The sequence below is a fragment of the Arvicanthis niloticus genome, chromosome 23 (genome assembly GCF_011762505.2).
Source record: "Arvicanthis niloticus isolate mArvNil1 chromosome 23, mArvNil1.pat.X, whole genome shotgun sequence".
NCBI lineage: Eukaryota > Metazoa > Chordata > Mammalia > Rodentia > Muridae > Arvicanthis > Arvicanthis niloticus.
This window is the reverse complement of record NC_133430.1, coordinates 37,226,569-37,246,981: the sequence shown is the minus strand read 5'-3', so window position 1 is coordinate 37,246,981 and position 20,413 is coordinate 37,226,569. Positions and strand designations below refer to the sequence as shown.

The window sequence follows — 20,413 nt, the reverse complement described above, 5'->3', positions numbered from 1 at the left end:
AAGAAGAGGAGGAGAAGGAGGAGGAAGAGGAGGAGGAGGAGGAGGAGGAGGAGGAGTCCACCCAACCCAGATGCAGAATATGAAACATCTACAGGAACAGCTGTGCTGCAGCTTTCCCTGGGCCTGGGAAGGGATGAAGCGAGGTTTCAGAGAAGGCAAAGGGTACTTACCATGCTGCAGGGAGTGGGTAAGGAAAGGCCCACAAATGCTACCCCTCCGCTCCCTCCGTGGGACAGGAGGAACACCAGTCCTGCTACCCCATCACTAGAAAGTTCTTATTCTAGCTCTGGCTTTGCCCCTTATCTTCCAGGATGGCTTCATTTTCCTTCCACTCCATCCCAGCTTCCTCAGCTCTGACTTCCATCAGTTCCATAGGAGTTGAGTCCTCCCTGAGAAAGGCCAGAATCATCCCAAGCCCACTGGATCATCCAGCACACTTCCTAGAAGGCTACAGTCTTATCTGGCAATTTCTATTTTATACACAAGGGTACCAACCCCCCCCCCCCGGAATTTACATCCCATGTACAGAGTCACTGAACAGAGTCCAGAGCTCATCTCCTTGTCCCTACCATATGTTTCTATCAAAGAGCTTCTCAGCAACTCTAATATGGTCAGCCAACCTGTCCCAGGCCTCCTCCATAACTCTCATTCCTTTTCATAAACATCCCCAAATTATGTAAGAGATATAAAGTCGAATTGTCTAGGGCTGAGGATAGCTACCATTGAAGTAGCTTGTTATCTCTAAACGGAGTAAATCCTTTCTCAGAACAGGTAGCCAAATGGATGTAGAGTAATCTGATGAATATAAGGTGGATCTATTTTTTCCAATGCTGGGGATTGATCCCCTGGTCCTCATGTGTTCTAGGCAAGTTCTGTACCATTGAGTTATATTCCAGACCTTAGGCTAACATTTCCTGTGCTTTGCAAAGTATATCTGGGACTTGGGCCATAATCAAGTCCCCCAGATGCACAGTGATGGTCAAGGGAAGGAAGGGCTTGGAGGACAAAGACAATAGTCAAGAAATTGCTAAGATGAGCTGCTCTGATGAACAGGAGGGTAACAGAAAGGAAAATGCTACCCAAGAGCCTACCAAGCAAGGGGAAAACGATAGTATCCGAATGAAATGGGGTTTATAAGATACATTGCTATGCCAAGCAGAAAGCTTGTTCCCTTTAAGATAACTTCCAGGCCACCTGGTCTACTTCCCCACTGCAGGGTACAGATTTCACCCTCCTTTCTGAACACTCACGAGGATGCTAGTTTTCAAGCACGTGTCCTTCAATCTTCCTTTAGTTGCCATGTTTACTCCACATCAACTCTATATGCTTACACCACCTCCTCTGTCAGTCACTCACCAATGTTTGTTCTATCACCTAACCAATGCAACATTCACAATCTGCAGCAGAATCAGACCTCAGCTCAAATCCCAGTCTGGACATTTCCTAGCCAGATGAGATGTGTGATCGCTCTTGTAGAAGCTCAATCTTTCCAGCTGTAAAATGGGAATAATCAGTAGTAGCTTTCTCAGTGGTGTGCAGGAGAACATATAAAGAGTACTTAGCCCAATGCCTGGCAAAGAGAGTAAGTATTCAATACATGGTGACTGTCAACTGTTAGCGCTCTGACCACTGAAGCAACTTGAAATTTCACATGTGGAATTAAGTCTCAGAGCACTGAAATGGGTCACCCAAGGTCAATCAAACAAGTGGGATGGGGAGTACTCTCAGATTTCCTGATTTTGGAGTTGTTTCTTTAAAACGATGTCATTGTCCAGTGACCTAGAAGTCGGTGTGTCGAATGACATCCAACGATCACAGCTGGTGATTTAATAAGTACTTTCACATGTCAGGAACTGTGCAGACATACGCACTTATATTAGGTCAGTTTAAGAAGGTCACCTTATTGCTTTGGGTAAGGAAAAAAAAAACAAACAAACCCTCTGGATCTGCTGCTTATGTTGCCCAAATGATAGCAATATTTATTGTCCATATTTGCTTAATAATGTAGATAAAAGTGTGACAATGTCCAGGTTCTTAGTCCTGACTTTGGAGGTGTATGTGTGTGCGTGTGCGTGTGTGTGTGCATGTGCATGTGTGTGTGTGTGTTTTTATTGGGAAAAAGAGGGAGAGGGATCCTAAAGACTAGGAACTTAGGAACTAAGAGGGAGATGAGCTAAGGACACCATGAGACAGGCAATGGGGGCTGTACATGTGCTAAATAAATACAGATGCATGATCTCCCCTGAAACTAACTCTCAGAGTACTGGAAGGTCCTGTGCAAGCTGCTAAGGGAGAAAAGCAGTCAGCTTTCTTAGCCAGCTGTAAAGGCTAAGAACCACAATGACGACTGGCCTACCAAGATATCTCCAATGGTGCAATAGTTGCACTTTTATCTTGGGGGTAACCAACAGCTATCTAACTGGGCTTAAAGCCTGCTTAAGAGGAAGGAAGTCATGCCAGGTACTGCAAACTAATCAAATACTTATAGCTGGAGGGGGTCACAAGCCCTAGAGCAGAACCTACCTCTGCCAGTTTCCTAAACCAGTATAATTTTTAATAGAAATCTAAATGCTTATCCCTATACCCACGGATAAGTATAGCTCTCGCCCCTTATCAAAGGAACTTCTTTTTTGCAACAGATAAAGACTATTATGGAGATCCACAACTGTCAAAAGTAGAGAATAAATGGCTGAGATGATCCCTGTCCCCAATTGATACATCTGCAACACAACCCCTAGATCTGAGTGTCAGAGGAAGCCATCGAACAGGGTGTAAAAAGATTTTAAGAGCTGGAGTACCAAGATGCCTGCCCCTAGAAAATATCTTCCAGATATAACAGGGAAGCAGAAGCTGCACCCAGGAAATCTCAATAATATGGTTGATACACACACACACACACACACACACACACACACACACACACACACCCTGCAACACCAGTTGGCATACAACATGGATGGAGGAAATTTCGTAAGATCCCACCCACAGGTAATCATTGGCTGCTGAGAGGGGGAGACTCAGTTTTCTTTAGGGATGAACCCCAAGATCTATCCAACCCTAAGTGGTCAGCCCTAAACACGTCTACAATGAGCAACACTACATAGACCCAGGTATATATGGAGGGTTCGGAGAAGAACCCTCTCTCTGTAGCCCTCCGTCTCTCGGCTGTCATCTCTAGACTTGTGGTTGCTATCGAGGCCCTACTAAAACTCTTGTGAAGATGGACTACTCCAGAAGCTCATGTGGCAGAGGTGCCTCTTAAAAACTGAAACAACGAATGGACAGACCTGCTAGGAGCCATCTATCATTTGAGCCCACCTGCTAAAGCAGTCCGAAGTGGATGAACCAATACATCCTGAATGTGGCACCTCAGGAGAGAAACGGTGTGAGAGAGATATTCTGACTTACTAAGTCCCCTTATCAGTTAGAATTCCTAATACTACGTGGCCAGTGAGATTTTTACACTGCCAAGTTTCCAGAGGAAAGAGCAGTTTCAAGACCCAGTTCCTGCCCATGTAGACTGTTTGCTACAATATTCATGTTGCTGGCTCTTTTTACAACACCAGCCATGATAGAAAGCAGAAGCTCTCAAAGTCCCAGGGAGCCATCAGAGAAAAAGAAAGGGTGGGGTCTAGAAGTTCAGAGATGCAGAGTCAATGGCTGCGTCCAAGGACTTGACCATGTCCAACCCCATCACAAAACTGCCGGCACTGGAAAGGCACAGGAAACTTCGTCTGAGAACCATTCTCTGGAGGAACCGAGGGCCAGCATTACCCTACAATTTCAACCCCACTAAATTTACAGGTAGAGAAATTGATGTCAAAATGAACATTAAGCAGAACCTCTGGTTGGAGGCGTGCAGGAACCCACTCCTGGAGTCTAATGCACGAGAGCAAAAGGGAGCACGCAGGCTTTCCATGTCAGCCTGAGGATCAGCAGCTCACTTACCCGGCCTCGGTTGAATGGTGAATATCCGTGCCACGGGAGGAAAGCACTTCCCTTTCCATGTACACTCCCATAAATGGCAGCAGCATGGAACATCCCATAGCTTGATATGAGGCAAATGTAATTTTTTCCCAGCTAAGGTGTAACCCTGGTTGGTCTGGAACTCTATATGTAGACCAGGCTGGCCTCAAATCCCCTGCCTTTACCTCCTAAGGGCTAGGATAACAGGCATTTGTCACCATACTTGAACCAAACCTACAGCACCCAAACCCTCCTCTAGCATCTTGGAGAAGGTTAAGCCAAGAATCATAAGACAATTGATTCTAAACCTTCTCTAATCCAAGAAAAAGAATGTTAACACCAGACATCCCAGGGTACCGGGGGTGACTTGAGAACCAGGACCCAAAAAATGCTGCTCCTGTCCTCTCCCCCGCCCCCCTCCCCCCGACTCGCTTACACTCTACTTTTCAAAAACAAACTGGCTTCTGAAAAGGCATAGAGGGAAGAAGCAGAAAATATAGCCAGTTTCAGATGATCTTAATCCCCTTCTGGATTCCCTCCTTGGCTAGGTTTGAACAAAAGGAGCCAAAGGGTACCAGGGCAGAAATTATTCACGCTTTAAAAGGAATGTTCTTGAATTAAAAAACAAAACAAAACCAAAACCCACTAAAACCCAAACCACCTTGTCTGTAATTAGGGGGCAGAGGGGTGGGGAGAAGGAGGGTTAAAGGCTGCAAATTTGAGAGCAGTCTAGCAAAGGGAGGGTTAGCTATCCTTTTTCTCCCTCAAGGACAGCCAGATCTGATATGGCTGCTGCTAAACAGAGCTGCCTCACTTTACTGCTCTCATTCTCCCTGTGAGGCCAGAGCCCACCCCCACCCCCATCATCAGAGACCCTTTTCAGAGCTTCAAGAGTGACTGCCACTAACACCCTGGTTTGTCATCTCCTTTGGAGAGCTCAGAGATGACCCATGAGCAGAGGAAGACAGAAAAACCACCCATCCCTGTGTACTATAGCAACTTTTCTGATAAAAATGACACTTTTAAAACTAACACCAACCTTTCCCTATCAAAAAAGCTGTAATTTAGCCCTTCTCTGTAAAGGGACACTTTACCCCTTTGAAACAAATACGCAAACCGGAGTCAACTGAAATAAACACTGTAAGACTCACTAACTCTTCTGGTATCTTTCATTCAAGAACTCCAGGCTCTTAAATCAATTTATAAATGTAGGAGATCACATCCCATCGCTTTCAAGGAGGGAGGTGAGGGAGCCCACACTCTTACCTCATAGACTGTGTATCTGAAGAACAGTCAGTCCACAGAGAAGCCTTCTTGTACCCTTTCCGCTGGAGAGGTCAGGCCACTGGGCACTATCCTCAGCTTGTGAATCAACAGCTTGGGATAAACCCAACTGAGACTGAGCCATAATCAACCCTGCTAGCTAGACATAGGATCTCCAGAGAAGTGGTGCTACCTGTGTTGCCCAAGTTAGCCACCTGACCTAACCTCAGCCACTTTAGTTCCGGGACCACAGATGGAACACTCAGGGTACTTCCTCTCTCCTGTGTTCCCTTACAAGTCCTGGAATCTCCCTTGGTCCTATCTTGGAGTAGCCAAAAGCAAGACTAAAAGGACTTATCATTTCTCTCCAAAGACCAGCGTTCCATCACCCTAATGCCTGTCTCTGTCTCTGAACCCAAGGTCTCAGAAAGAGTAAAGGAGGTTCACCTCAGCCCATCCCTCATGTCTCTAAACCTAGTTGTCCCTGTAGATGCATCCTTGGTCTAGCCAAATGTGCCATCAGCTCCTTCACAGAGATGCAAGAGGATCACCCAGAAGTACAGAGCCTACTGTGCCACCTATCTCTGGTCAGATCACACACAGAAGTCAAGTGTGGCTCTGCCTTGCAACCAGCTAAATGACAGGAGCTCCTGGATGGCTGTGCTGCCTGCCATAGGACAAGAGCCAATGGTCACATGCATGCCATCTGCAAGCTGGAGGAACCTGGTTCCCGGAGATACAGATTGGGAACTGGGGTCTTGAAACCTGACCCATTTGTCTTCTAGAGAGAAAGACCCTATACTATCTTAAGGCAGGTCCATCAGCTCTCTCTTTGACCCCTCTTCCTATTAGAGAGGGGGGGGGCTTAGGCTTTCTGAGGACCCCAGGGTGATGATGTTATTGGGGTGCAGAGAACACTCAAAATGGGTAAGCAGAACCCCAAGGTTGCATTGGTATGCAGCTTCCAAGGGTCCTCCAGTGAGCATCTAACCAGAGTTGGAACAACCTGACACCACAAACCCTGCACTGGAAGAGATCATACATCTACCTCCTAAGAAACCCCAGGGAAGAAAGGAGAAATGGTGAGGGAAAGAGGGGAAACGGGTCAGTTTCTGACTGGTCATAGAAAGAGAGAAAAGAAGACACCTGGGAAAGATGCCAATACCTCCCTGGCCTTGCCAGAAATAGGGCTACATGGCTTCCCATCTCAGTCCTCTAGTTCCCACAAGGAAACAGAGATGGTGAATGCGAATGGAGAACTAGCAGCCAGGGACTGGGCACTGATCTAGGCAGCCACCTGAAAAAAGAATGCCAAGGTGTGCAACCCACCATCACCCAGTTCCTTCATGCCCTCGGAGGAGAAGGCAAATAGATCATTTTGACAGGGATCCTTCCCCAATCTGCAAAGTCAGGAAGGTCCCTGGTTCCTACTCCCAAGACCTAGCTATCCAGCTTCCATCCAGTCTGGCGCCCCCCTCTGTCCTTTGTAGAGGCCCTCGGGGTGCACTCCACTGTGTTAAGGAGGAGGTGTCAACCTTCAGAGGTCTCAGCTCCTCAGTCGAATCTTTCACCCTCGGCTCAACCCGGCACCCCTTTGTTTCAGGCGGGGAAAGTTGCCAATGTGCACCCCTTTCGCCAACACGCCCCCCTGTGCGCCCATCCCCCTCAGGGAATCCAAGCTCAGACACAGCATCTAATCTGCGGCTCGCTCTCCAGCCCCGGCAGCTACTCCGAAACCGAAAGCAAAGAGAAAGCAGGATCCGGTAGTGTCCATACACGGGGTCGCCGAGTCTGCCCCATCACCGCCCCATCACCGGCGCCCCCGCGCTCGCCGCTGCCCGCCCCGCGCAGACACCTCTCTCCGTGGCGGAAAGGCCTCTCTGCGGGCATCGCGGGCACCTACCGGTGCGGGACCGGGGACGAGGGTGAGGCAAGGCAAGGCAGGGTCGGCGGCCGTCTGCCCAACGCAGGTGCAGCCAGGAGCGCGGTCTCACCGGCTGGCTCCCGCTCCTACTCCCGCGCCGGGTCTCGGGGCGCTCTCCTGCGCCGCCTGCTCCCTGCCCCCACGCCAGCGCTCGGGCTCCCCCCGCGCAGAGTGACCGGACGAGCCTCCCCCACGCCACCCGCCCGCGACTATTCCCGCATCGAGTGTCGGCGGCCGCTGGGGCGGCGCGGGACCCGGGGAGCTGCAGCCGCTGCTGCCCCACGGAACCCAGCCCCAGGCGGCGGCGGCGGCACTCACCCATAGTACGGATGCGGTGCAAACTGCACATGCTCGCTTCTGACAGGCGCTCTGCCCCCGGCCCTGTTTAACTCCTTCAGCGCCCGCGTGTCCGCCGGGCCCGCTGCCCCCGCCAACCCAGACGACTCCCGCCACTCATCCTCAGCCGGCGGTCAGCCCTGCCAGGACTCCAACCGCAGCCCCGGCTACTCAGGTGGCTGCTGTAAAGATTCTTTGGTCCTCCCTGCCATCCATGTGTGGAGTAAGGGTCACCTCCTGATTGTAGGAGTCATAGCGAACAAGCAGCCTGCATTCACTCTGGGTATCTGGGTAGCTTGAAGGTTCAGGCTACCGGAGATCCACATTTCACTTGGTGTTGCCTACCCTCTCTGTGCTCTCAATGTGTTTCATACAAGTTAATCGTTGAAGTGGGCCAACCAGGTCCGTTTATTTGTTTTTTGTTGTTGTTGTTGTTGTTATTGTTTTTATTTATCTCTTCTTCTTCTTTCTCTTCCTCTTCTTCTTCGTCATTTTCATTTATTTCTAAGATGGAGAAACTGAGTCCTGTGAAAAACTAGAATTTGCCTCAATAAAGACCCGGAATATGTTCTTTCTAAGGTCTTCTTAGGAGGTCCAAAACAATGGACATTACAGCAAAAGCAGCAGAAGAACAGCAACAAAAACTCTTGGCAATTTAGAATTCAGAACGTGGGAAATCAGCTCCATGACGCCAAGTTCAGATAGGCCTTTCAACTAGTCGTGGGTCCTGCAGGAAACAGGAAAATTTCCCTTTCAGACATCAACCATGAGTCCTGGTGCTGGGTACTTCAGCCAAGAGGGACATACAATCTTGAAGACCTATAATAACATATGGGAAGGTCTTATTTTCTATTTTTAGGATTGGTCTTATCTTGAATTTCCCATCCTCCTGTGCCCACCGGATCACTGGACTAGGATCACTGGAAGGCCCCAACAGGTCTGACATGGAAGTGCATGATGTCCTTTGAAAAGATAAATCAGAAAGAACAGTCTTCCACAATCCTCATATACCCTATGAGTGCCTAGGCCTGATCTCAGAGGTCTGGTGGTTGCTTCTTCATACATTTGTGTGCATGTGTGGGGTTCACAATCCACCACCCCTACACAAATGGGGTGCTGGGAGAACTAAATTAAAAGCCTGCACAGATGCAGCATGGAAAAAAAAAAACAGGGAGGAAAATTTAAGGAGAGGGGTGACTGTATTGGTCAGAGTTCTCTAGAGGGTCAGAACTGATAGAAAAACATATGTTGGATTTATTGGTATCGCTTACAGCTAGGTCCAGCTAGTCCACAGATGGCTGTCTCTTAACAGAAGGTCCAAAAATCCAATAGCTTTTCAGTCCACAAGGCTGGATGTCTTACCGGGTCTTCAGTGTACACCAGGATCCAGTAGAAGTAGGCTCTAATGCAGTAAGGAATGACTTAGCAGCAGGATAGATGAATGTGCCAGTGAGAGTGAAAGCAAGCAGGCAAAAAGCAAAAACCTTCCTTCTGTCATGTCCTTTATATAGGCTGCCACGAGAAGGTGTGGACCAGATTTAGGGAGGGTCTTATCACCTCAAAAGATACAACCAAGAAAAGTCCCTCACAACTGTGCTCAGGTGCTTGGGTTTTTAGTTAATTCCAGATGCTGTCAAGTTGGCAGCCAAGAATATCCATCACAACGATCAAAGAAACTACAACACTGCCAGGCAGTGGTGGCGCACGCCTTTAATCCCAGCACTTGGGAGGCAGAGGCAGGCGGATTTCTGAGTTCGAGGCCAGCCTGGTCTACAGAGTGAGTTCCAGGACAGCCAGGGCTACACAGAGAAACCCTGTCTTGAAAAAAAAAAAAAAAAAAGAAACTACAACAGTTACTTCCTTAAAAAACCCAAAAACATGTGTTTGAGGTTTTGCCTGCCTGTATGTGGGCCACATTTTTGCCATGTGCTCTCAGAGGCCACAAAAGAACATTGAAACCCCCAGTACTGAGTCACAGGCTGTTGTAAGTGGCCCTGTGGGTGCTGGGAACCTAGAGCAGGAACTGCTCTGGATTGCTGGACTATCTCCCTCAGCCTGTCCACCTCATTTTTATAATGTGCCAGGAGGGTAGAGGTCAGAAAAGCAAGGTGACACAAGTTTAAGAAAAGGATCACAGGGTTCATTCAACCCATCTTGCCCCACTCAAGACAAGGAGCCAGGCTGCACTTCTACTTTCTGAACCTAACTGGATAGACCCTGTGTCTTCCCTTGATTGCCTAATGAGACACCACAGATCTCTGTCAGTCTTCTGTCCCTGGCCAGGGTATTCCAAAAATCAACAATGACACATGTCAAAACTGGAGTGGGCAGTGTGGCCCAGGGACTTTAAGTCCATCCCCATACTTACTCTGTTCTTGGCCTAAACTATCTGTTCTTCAGTAAGGGATGAGCGTGGAGCTGGAGATGAGGCTCTGAAGTAGAGCACTTGACTGATATGTATGAGTCTGGAATCCATCCAATACCATGGGGGAAACATTGGAGTTCAGGTAGGCATCATCTTGGGCTCCTCAAATCATTAGCGGACCTATACAGCATCAAGATGCAATTGGTAAGAACTTTTGGCCTTCCTTATCTTCTGTGGAGTAGAGATACTATCACCTACTGTGGGTCCCTTGTTCTTGAGGGTGTCCCACGACGGTCTCTCCCAGGTGCTGCACCTGTCTCTCCACGCTGAGCCGGTCCAGGCCCCGGCTGGGCCTCTAAGGAGCCAGCTAGCTGGCAAGGAGGCAGCTCGGTGTCCCAGGCAAGTTCCAGGAGAGCAGAGCTCTCCTCAAGTGTTACAGCTCTTGTGACAGAAACTCTCAGATACCAGGATGATTCTTGAACTCGATTTACTTCCCCTAAATAGAGCCCTTATATACAGTTTTGGAATAGGTTAGGGTCTGGCAGCAGATAATGCCTATTGGCTTAACCTGAGAGCGTGGAGATACCTCATCTGCATGTGGGAGAGCCTGAGGGACTGTTCCTGGTGACTGAGGGTCATAAACTTCTCTGTGGGAGGGGTTGTTGGAGGACTGAAGCTAAGTGAAAAGAACCAGGGCCTGGGAGCAGAGCTGAACTCCTGCTATCCGATAAAGGTTCTGGGGTTCGAAACTCATGCTCACCAAACACCCATCTGCTTCTCACAGCCCAACGCCCTACAACCTACCTTATGAATATGATATAATAATCCTGTAACATAATACATGTGAAGTCCTGAGCACATAAGTAGACTTTCAATAACAGGAATTGTTTTCTGTCGGGAGTAAAGCAGGGAGAGGGCTACAAGCAGTGGGCTACACAGAAAGACACAAGACTGCTCCCAACTCAGACACATTTGGCTAGAAGCGACCTGGTTAAACCTAGCAGCAAGGTCAAGCTGATAAGGGGGCATCCTCTACACCCCTTGCCATAGAACAAAGCCTCTAGTCCTCTCTGTGTCTGGCAGCAGCTTGGCTTTCTTCTGGGCTCTGGGAGGCAGCACTCTGCAGAGGAAGGAGCTGCAGGCAGCCAGCTCTGAATTCCCGGAAACTTAAGCTATTAGGTCCAGTAGGCACAGTACCTAGTGCCAACAATATTTTTAGGGGCCCACAAAAAATGCATTTTTTTTACAATAAAAAATGGATGCAAAAAATAAACTTTGAGGTCAAAGAAAATGTTTTCATGTAATATTCATATTTTCATCCTCAGTCTGGAACAAGATGCCAGTGGCAGAGGACAACAGAAGAGAGTCAGCAACTGAAACTTGGGCTTAGCACCGTTTGATCTCCGTTCACCTTGCCCTCAGGCTTAACAACACGGTCGGTCGAGATTTTCCTCCCTTCTTTAAAAGGGATCACTTCCTCCTAGCAACAGTTTACACAGCTGACCTCTCTTTGGGCAAGGCAGCTATTTCTATCTCTCATTACATAAATAAGGAAATCAAATCTGAGAGAGGGTGTGTAGTTTTGCCCAGGTTACACTGCTAGTAAAAGCAGAATATAACTCAAACTCAGGTCCTTCAGCATTCTAACCAAGATCTTCTCCACCGGCACTGAGATGAGAAATAAAACCAGTCATACACAGGACAGAGCAGTCTGCTGCAGCAGGGAACCTAAAAATAGCATCTGTAGCAATGAGTGGGTCTCCAGGCTTTCCACCCAAAGGATGCTGAGTCCTGTGTGCTGGGTTGTGGGGAAGAACTGGGCATGTAGCCCCAGGTGAAGGTAAGCACCATAAAATCATGGCTGTAGTGACTCAAGTATGCACTAAAGGTGGAGGGGCCCTGAGAGAAACCAAGACCCAGCATTCATTCAGACAGACAACATCAGTCCCTTTTTCTTCTTGTCTTAAAAAGCCAGTGAGGTAGTGCAGTGGGTCACACAGACATTTTGCATACACAATCTTGTAGCATATTATATGTATATTATGTATTATATGTATTATATTATCTATTATATCATATATTTATATTTATATTTATATTTATATTTCAGGGATATGGCTGTGCTTGCCATGCAAGCCTGAGGACCACAGTTTGGATCTCTAGGAATTCACATAAACATTGGATGAGCATGGGGACTTGCCTGTAACTTCAGCCCAAGAAGTCTAACACAGAGGATTTTCAGAACAAGCAGCACTCAAGACTAGCCAGGTAAGTGAGCTCTGAGTTTGATTGAGAGACCTTTTGCCTCAGTAAATGAAGTAGAAGAGAATGATTCCTGAAATTAACCTGGGACTTCCACATGCATAAGCAAATAGGTTCACCCATAAACATGCAAAAACATGCATACATACATGCATACCACACTTACACACATAAAAATGGGTGGGGACATGTCTTAATTAGAATTTTTGCAGCATACCAGACCTGGATGTGAACTCAGACTCCACGTCCTAGTTGGATGTCTTAAGGCAGCTCATCTTTCTCAGACTATTTCCTCATCTGCAAAGTAGACATAGCAACAATACTCACCCTAGAATGTTGTGTGCATAAGATGATATGTTAAAGGTGCCTTGCACAGTGTCAGGCACAAAGTACCTAATAGCACCTATAACATCATCATGGAAAGTCCCTGTCACAGTCAAGAGTTATCTTTACACGTCCTTTCTACTATCATGATGCAAAAATGAAAATGTTTTAAGTATCTATGTAGCCTCTAAAATGTCTTGCACATATTAAGTTCTTAGGCATACTTTCTGAAGAACATGAGATGTCTGCTTTTCCTATAAAGCAAACTACCCATAGGGTTTACTCTTGTCTCCAGCATAAGGAATGTTCTTGATGGCTTTCGAAGGGAATCAGAAAGATCACTTTATGCTTGTTAGAGAGCACTATTTCCCTGGCAGTTGCCCTCTGACCTTGAGTCAGGAGAGATGTGGCTAAAGAGAGTAATTTCTGTGGAGACTGGCTTGGTCTGGGCACAGAACCTGGAGGCCAAGAAAGGAACACACAGTCTACGGAGGATGTGCAGTAGGAGGGAAGTGAGGCAGAAACAGAAAGAACATGTATCTGAATGGGCTTCCTGGGGAAACAAGTTAGGTGGTGGGGGAGCAGGTATATGGCTCTTGGTGAGAGCTGGTCAGAGTAACAGGCTGGCGTTTGAAAATGGGATTCTGTGTGATACCTGCTCCCCAGGGGGGAAAAAACCCAGCTTCTTTCTGAGACAGAGTACCACTCCATTGCCCAGTCTGGTTCCAAACTCACAGCAATCCTCTGGCCTCAACCTTCCACAGGCTGAGGTTACAGGCACGAGCCACCACTCTCAACTAACAAACTTGTCTTCAAATAGGAAAGAAAGGGTGATTAAAGAGACTAAGGATCTGTATCATTTAGGATTCTTTGACTAGGGTTTCACATAGTCCAGGCTTGGCGTGCAACTTGCTAAGTACCTGAAGATGACCTTGAAATTCGTATCCTCCTATTTCTACCTCTTTAGCGTTGCAATGACAGACTTTGGCATCATAAGGATTTTATAGATATCTTAAATTTGGGGGTGGAGTTCAAGACAGGGTTTTTGTGTGTAATATCCCTGGCTGTCATGGAACTCACAGATATCCAAATACCTCACCTCCCGAGTGCTGTGATTAAAGGTGTGTAAGACCACTGCCAAGCTGGATATCTTAAATTTAAAAAGAATATAATGAATAGTACAGAAGACCAACAATAAAAAGGAAAAAAAAAGTACCTGAAGGTTGAAGAGATGGCTTAGTATGCAAAGGCATTTGCCACTAAACCAAATGACCGGAGTTTGACCGTTGAGAACCACATAAAAGGAGAAAACACTCCCACCAGCTGCCTTCCAATCTCTGTAAATCTTCAGTGTCAGGAATATATGCCCCACCCAACCCCGGCTGCTGCCATGCACACAGAGTACATACACGTTTAAGAAATGTATCTTTTGTATGCAGCCTGTTCAGGTAGGTGTCTTCCACTCAGTAATCTGCATTTACGTCTTCTCCATATTGTTCCACTGCTTGGTATTGCATTCTTTGCATAGTGCATTTAAATATTCCACAACCTAGCTTCATTAATGATCAACTTGTGGCAAATCTTACCTTATTTATATATCTACAAACTCTCCCCATAATTTTTAAAGCAAATATTAGGCATTATGTACAATTTTTGATACTGCGTTTTTAAATACTGAATAATATTCCAGTGTCAATGTACACACAGTTTGTATATACACCTACTAAAAGAACATCTTTGTTGCTTCCAACATTCAGTAATTAAGAACATGATTGTTAGGGTTGGAGTTGTAGGCCTGATGTATAGATAGCATCTGCTTTGAATGAGCAAGACTAATCTTCAACACTAACAACAATTTGAATGTATTAACAAAGGTCCCAGTACTCAAAAGAAAGAGCAGGGGTCCCAGTGAGGTGGCTTAGCAGGTAAACATTCTTGTTATATGTGGGATTCACACAAGGCAGGGAGAGAATTTAGTCACACAAGTTGTCCTCTGACCACCACATACATGCCCCCCCTAAATAAATAACTAAAATAAACAAACAAATAAATGTAATACAAAAATACAAACATAGGAGAGACCAGCACCATGGCACACACCCTTGATTCTAGTACTTAGGAGACAGAAGCAGGAGGATCTCTATGAGTTTGAGTCTAACCTTGTCTACATAGAAAGTCCCAGACCATACAGAAAATGTGGTACATTTACACAATGGAGTACTACACAGCTATAAAAAAAAAAAACAATGAAATTCTTAGGCAAATGGATGGAACTAGAAAATATCATCCTGAGTGAGGTAACCCAATCACAAAAGAATACACATAGTATGCACTCACTAATAAGTGAATATTAACCCAAAAGCTCATAATATCCAAGATACAATTCACAGACCACATGAAGCTCAAGAAGAAGAAAGACCAAAGTGTAAATGCTTCAGTCCTTCTTAGAAGGGGGAACAAAATACTCACGGGAAGAAATACAGAGAAAAAGTGTGGAGCAGAGACTGAAGGAAAGGCCATTCAGAGACTGCCCCACCTGGGGATCCATCCCATATACAGTCACTAAACCCAGACACTATTGTGGATGCCAAGAAGTGAATGCTGACAGGAGCCTGATATAGCTGTCTCCTGAGAGCCTCTGCCAGAGCCTGACAAATGCAGAGGTGATCCTCACAGCCAACCATTGGACTGAGCACAGGGTCCCCAATGGAGAAGTTAGAGAAAGGACTGAAGGAGCTGAAGGGGTTTGCAACCCCATAGGAAGAACAACAATATTAACCAACCACACTATCCAGAGCTCCAAGGGACTAAACCACCAACCAAAGTGTACACATGGAAGAACCCATGGCTCTAGCTGTTTATGTAGCAGAGGATGGCCTTGTCGGACATCAATGGGAGGAGAGGCCCTTGGTCCTGTGAAGGCTTGATGGCCCAGCATAGGGAAATGCCAGGGAAAGAAGGCAGGAGTGGGTGGGTGGGTGGGTGTGTGGGTGGGTGGGGGAACACTCTCATAGAAGTGAGGGGAGGGGGATGGTATGGGAAATGGGGGACCTAGAAAGGGGATAACATTTGAAATGTAAGTAAAGAAAATATCTAATAAAAAGAAAAAAAGTTAAAAAAAAAAAAAAAGAAAAGAAAGAAAGAAAGAAAGAAAGAAAGAAAGAAAGAAAGAAAGAAAGTTCCAGACCAACCAGGGTGACATAGTGAGACCTGCCTCAAAATAAATAAACACATACATTCAAGGGTCTATGAATGCTGTGTAGGTCTGAGTGTGGGCATAAATTTTCAGCTGCTTTGGGTGGATACCAAGGATCTTAAGTGCTGGATCACACAGTGAGCAGAGGTGTGGTCTCAGAAGCCTCCAAACTGCCCTCTAAAGTGGTCGTACCATTCTGTATTCCTAGGAGTTCTGAGTGCTATTGATTTGGGCCTTTCTATCAGGGATATAGTGTCAGCTCATCCCTGCTCTTCATGTGGTTCTCAGTCATAAGAGGAGAGGGGAGACACAGTTAAATCGCAAGAAAGCTGCAGGAGGTTCTGAAGTACTTGTTGAACAATATTTGTTTATCTTGAGGAAGTTGGTATAGAGTTGGGTGATACACAGCTGTCAGTCAAAGCTCAACATTCTTATTAGGGAAAGTTTATAGATGACATCACAAAGGCAGGCACGTGGGCTTCACTCTCATTATGCTCTGGTATGAGTAGATTTCTACAGGAGAAGCTAACGCAAAAAAGTCAGTAAGAAAGTTTTTGAAGGTTCATAAAGTCTCAGAGTAATGAAAAGAGAAAAACCCACAGGCAGATACAAAGCATTAGGCTCAGAGTGGTGGCGGCTTGCACCTTCAATCCCAGCACTGGAGAGACAGAGACACGAGGATCTCTGTGAGTCCGAGGCTAGCCTGGTCTACAGAGTGAATTCTAGGACAGCTAGGGCTACACAGAGAAACCCTGTCTCAAAAGACAAAACAAGAACAACAACACAAACCTGCAAACAAGCAAAAACCATTAAGATCTGGGGACATGATCAAGGTGACCATGGGGATAGGGACATACACTTCCACAGAGCTCAAAAATTATTCATTTTTCTACTTTGCGGGTATGTTCCTCTCCCAACCTTTGGAGGATAATAAATAAATAAATAAATAAACATGTAACAACAAAGGTGTTATAAATGATGTGCAAGTTTGGGTGTGGACATAAATTTTCAGCTGCTTCCGGTGAATACCAAGGTTGCTCTCACGATGTAGCCCAGACTAGCATCCCCCTGCCTCAGGAACTGACTACAGGCTGGCCTTCACCCTTGGCTACTTTGGGATATTCAGAAGTCATGTCCTCTTCCTTCTTTCCTTCCTTTCTTCCTTCCTATTAACAGAAAGAAAATATACTGGGTAATAACTGTACATCCTGAGTCTGAAAATAAGTAACTCACAAATCTATGCTAATGTGAATTATCCACAAAGCATTGAGATATTAATAACAACCTTGAAAATTAGTGCAGACTCAGAAGGCTAGCAGTAAATTAAGAAAGTACAAGTCAAAGCTAAGGAGATAACCGTGAGAGCCTGGAGCTATAGCTCAGGTAATGAAGCACTTGCCTAGCATGAGTGAAGCCCTGGCTTTGATCCCCAGCACCGCACAAACTGAGAGTGGTGGTGCATGCCTTGTAACCTCTGCTTGGGAAACCCCAGGACTCTGAGAGGTGTAGGCAAGAGGAAAAGTTCAAGGTCCTTGGCTATACAGCAGATTCAAGGCCAGCATCTAATAAAACCTGGTCTCAAATAATTAAAGAAAATATGATGTAACCGGGAAAACGAAAAACAAGAATAGGAACACACTGAAACCACATCACTTCAGACTTCTAAGTGTGGGTTTAAATGGGAAGGCTATAAATCTATGGGAGGAGAGAGTTGAATTGAACACCTAGGAATCATGGGAGAGCTCCATTACACACACACACAACACACATAAACACTGTGTGTTTGTCTCTCTGTCTCTCTGACTCTTTGTCTCTCTGACTGTCTCTGTCTCTCTCTGTCTCTGTCTCTCTCTGTCTCTTTCTGTGTCCCTCTCTCTCTCTTTCTGAATTTTCCCTCCAATTCTGTTGCTGTCCTTTCTGACCCAGCAGTCGATCCAGATGCTAGGCATATTTAACAGAATTTCTGCCCCAGAGATTAAAAAAAACTGAACTCTAAGCTGGTCACCTCCCCTCTGTGCCTCCCTTTGCCAGGATACAGGGAGCGCAATCGTCTGAGGAGGGACAAAGGAGTATTGTTAAGGGGAGCCTGGTTATGAGAGGACTTTGCAACTAAAAGCTTTTATGCTGCAGTCTAATCCTTCTCCCCCCAGGGGACACTATGTGCTTGTCCCAACTTTACCATATCAGTTCAAAGGGAAACTTCAGCCAGACATAGCGATTACAGAAAGGTATCTTGGGACTTGGCAACATTAATAGGCCAAGAATTTTTATCATGACATCTCATCCAAGCCCAGAGCCCAGATCACCAGCTCTTCTAAGTCCTGGGATGAGGTAGAATAGGATTTGTTTGTTTGTTTGTTTGTTGAGAATTGTGTCAAGAGATTCTTCCCCTAGGAGCTGGCTGAGAGCATACTGGCCTGGGGCTCCAAGATACACGAATTACATCATAGAAAGTAGGGTAAATTCCAGCTCTCTTCTTGTCTGGCTCTTCTAGAACTCAGTCACCTTAAGGAAAAGATGCATGATTCAACAGAGTCTATCTTGCCTAAGAAATTAGTTCAGTTAAGACATCCCATTAGCTTCAGATGCTAGTTGATTAATAAATATACATTTGCTGTCTGTTCTGTCTTGCTTAGGACTGTGCTGTTTTGAGGACTAGGTTCTAGAAATGTCTATTCAACATCCATTAATGTATTGTACATTTTACTACAGATTTAGAGCCCACGGGTAACAAATATTTACACCTATGCATTATGGCAGGGGAGAACAACACCACAAGATGGCTTGTAACTTACCCCAGCTCCAAGAGAGCACTTCAAAATCTCCACCTTCTGTGCAGTGAAGAAAGAGTATGGGGTTATTGTGTTCTATCACAGGGCTGACTCCATAGGCACGCTGTACTTTTACCACACTTCATTTGCAAAGTAAACTCTCTGGTTTGTGCTCACAATTGACCAGCATCTACACAACGATGTGCTCCCTCTCCCTCAAAACACTACGGCTCCCTTTTCTGGCTCACATCTTAGGTGTAGGTTAGATATAGTCTTCACAAAGTCACCATGTGGGAAAGGACAGTAATGTCTTTGGTAGGATTTCCCCAGCTTCTCTATAGGCCTGAGCAGTAATGTCAAATATATAGATGTTTGACTTCCCCATAGAAGAAGAAGGGGAAGTCTGGGATTAGGGAGGAGAAAACTTGGGGTTTTCAGTGACTCAGAGGAAGAGCACAGAGGGGAGAGCCTTTCAGAATGGATATGTGTTTAGAAGACATTCTAGAAAGGAAACTGCTACCCAGCGTGGTACCCTCCTGTAACTCTGAATTTGGGAGTAGAGGAAAGAGAATCACCTTTGGTTTGAGGGCATCCTTGTCTTCAGGGGGAGGTCCTGTCTCAAAAAGCAGAAAATATCACGGTGTGGGGATGAGTGCTTGTAATCTTAGGTGGAGACAGGATGATGAGGGTCAAGGCCAGCACTGGGGAGCTACCTCATGAAGGAAAAAAAAAAGCACCAAAACAAAAACCAAACAACAAAACAAAACTCTACTAGCCTGCTACACATAAACCTAATAATGACCTGGTTTGGGTCTTCAGAACAGTAATCCCAGAGGGCCCCACAGGAAACAGGAAGCAGAGACAGGAGAGCCTCCAGAAGCTTCACAGCTAGCTACTCCAAGCTACTTCAGCAGCCAAGAGCTCCTATCTCAAACCCAAAGTCTGTCCCCTGCCCTACACACGTGCTCTATGGCATGTGTGTACCTGTACCTACACATACAAAAATGCACACACATGCATATTACACATATAAAAAAATCATTAAAAAAATTTTTTAAAAAAGGAATTCAAAACCAGCCCTGGAGACATACCAGACTAGAGTCGGCCTAGGTGATGAGACTTCATTTATCGTAGGATGTATGAGAGACTGTTAACAGTTCATCAAGTTCTTCATTTTTCACCATTTAAATCTAAATCACGTTCTCGACATACACTAGACCTTATAGGCACCAATCCCTACTGTAACTGCTGATGGAGCTTGACTGTAGCCCAGCACTAAGATCAAAGAAGGACCATGAGGAAATGGGGGGCCAGGGGGACAGTTAGGAGTATGGATGAGTACAGTACGGGAGGTTATGGATGGGTGAGAAGGGACAGAAGGGAGATGGGTTCAGGACTTCCTCCTCCAACCTCTAGCTATGCTTCTCCCCTGAATTCTTTAGGCCAGGCCTCTGGGCCACACCCACCCAGCCAGCACAAGCTTCCTTCTTTTCTCGAGTGCAGAAAGAGGCTGAAAACAGCCTTTCACTGGTAGGATGTGAGATGGGCTTGGATTAGAAATAAAAGCCCAATGTAACTCTGTCCCTAGACTTGTGTCTGCTTCTTTACTACTTGGGCAACAGCCAGACCACAAGAACACAGTGTATAATAGGAACCCGGTAATGCTCTTGTGGTCATAGTTTAATTGCTTTGAAGAGATAAGAGGGGAGCCACACACTAATAGAGGCATGTGAGTCTCCTCTGACCTATAATTGATTCCTAACTCCCCCAGATCCCTGCTGCCATGTTCCTCACCAGTATCTTATCCAGCTGGAGATGGGATCTAAAGGCTGGCACTGTCTGAGGGATGGGGCCATATTTGCTTTTGGACAGAGAACTGCGGCTTTATTGAATTGGTTGTCAGCTTCCCCTAATCTCAGCTTTCTCCCTTCCTCATAAGATCAATACTTTTTAAACATCTTAGGAGCTTTTATTAGAAAATGATTCATGCTTCTTGTAAAAATTTT

At 45.9% G+C, this 20,413-nt stretch overlaps 2 protein-coding genes across 16 annotated transcripts in view; one reads left to right on the top strand and one right to left on the bottom strand.

Annotated features, from left to right (window-relative positions):
* Tmem229b (transmembrane protein 229B) overlaps positions 1-7,612 on the bottom strand; it is a 41,904-nt gene extending 34,292 nt beyond the window's left edge. For 3 of the 15 annotated variants that reach the window (XM_076921876.1, XM_076921886.1, XM_076921887.1), the window contains exon 1: positions 7,472-7,612. The gene's annotated coding sequence lies outside the window, so the exon portion shown is untranslated. Of the gene's footprint in view, positions 1-3,948; positions 4,300-5,232; positions 5,865-7,132; positions 7,338-7,471 lie in introns of those variants that run through there. The other 12 variants (XM_076921881.1, XM_076921884.1, XM_076921872.1 and 9 more) reach the window with 10 other exon arrangements.
* A 3,827-nt stretch (positions 7,613-11,439) lies between these two features.
* Plekhh1 (pleckstrin homology, MyTH4 and FERM domain containing H1) overlaps positions 11,440-20,413 on the top strand; it is a 67,817-nt gene continuing 58,843 nt past the window's right edge. Inside the window, exons 1-2 of the mRNA XM_076921865.1 lie at positions 11,440-11,694; positions 11,965-12,122. The gene's annotated coding sequence lies outside the window, so the exon portion shown is untranslated. The remainder of the gene's footprint in view (positions 11,695-11,964; positions 12,123-20,413) is intronic.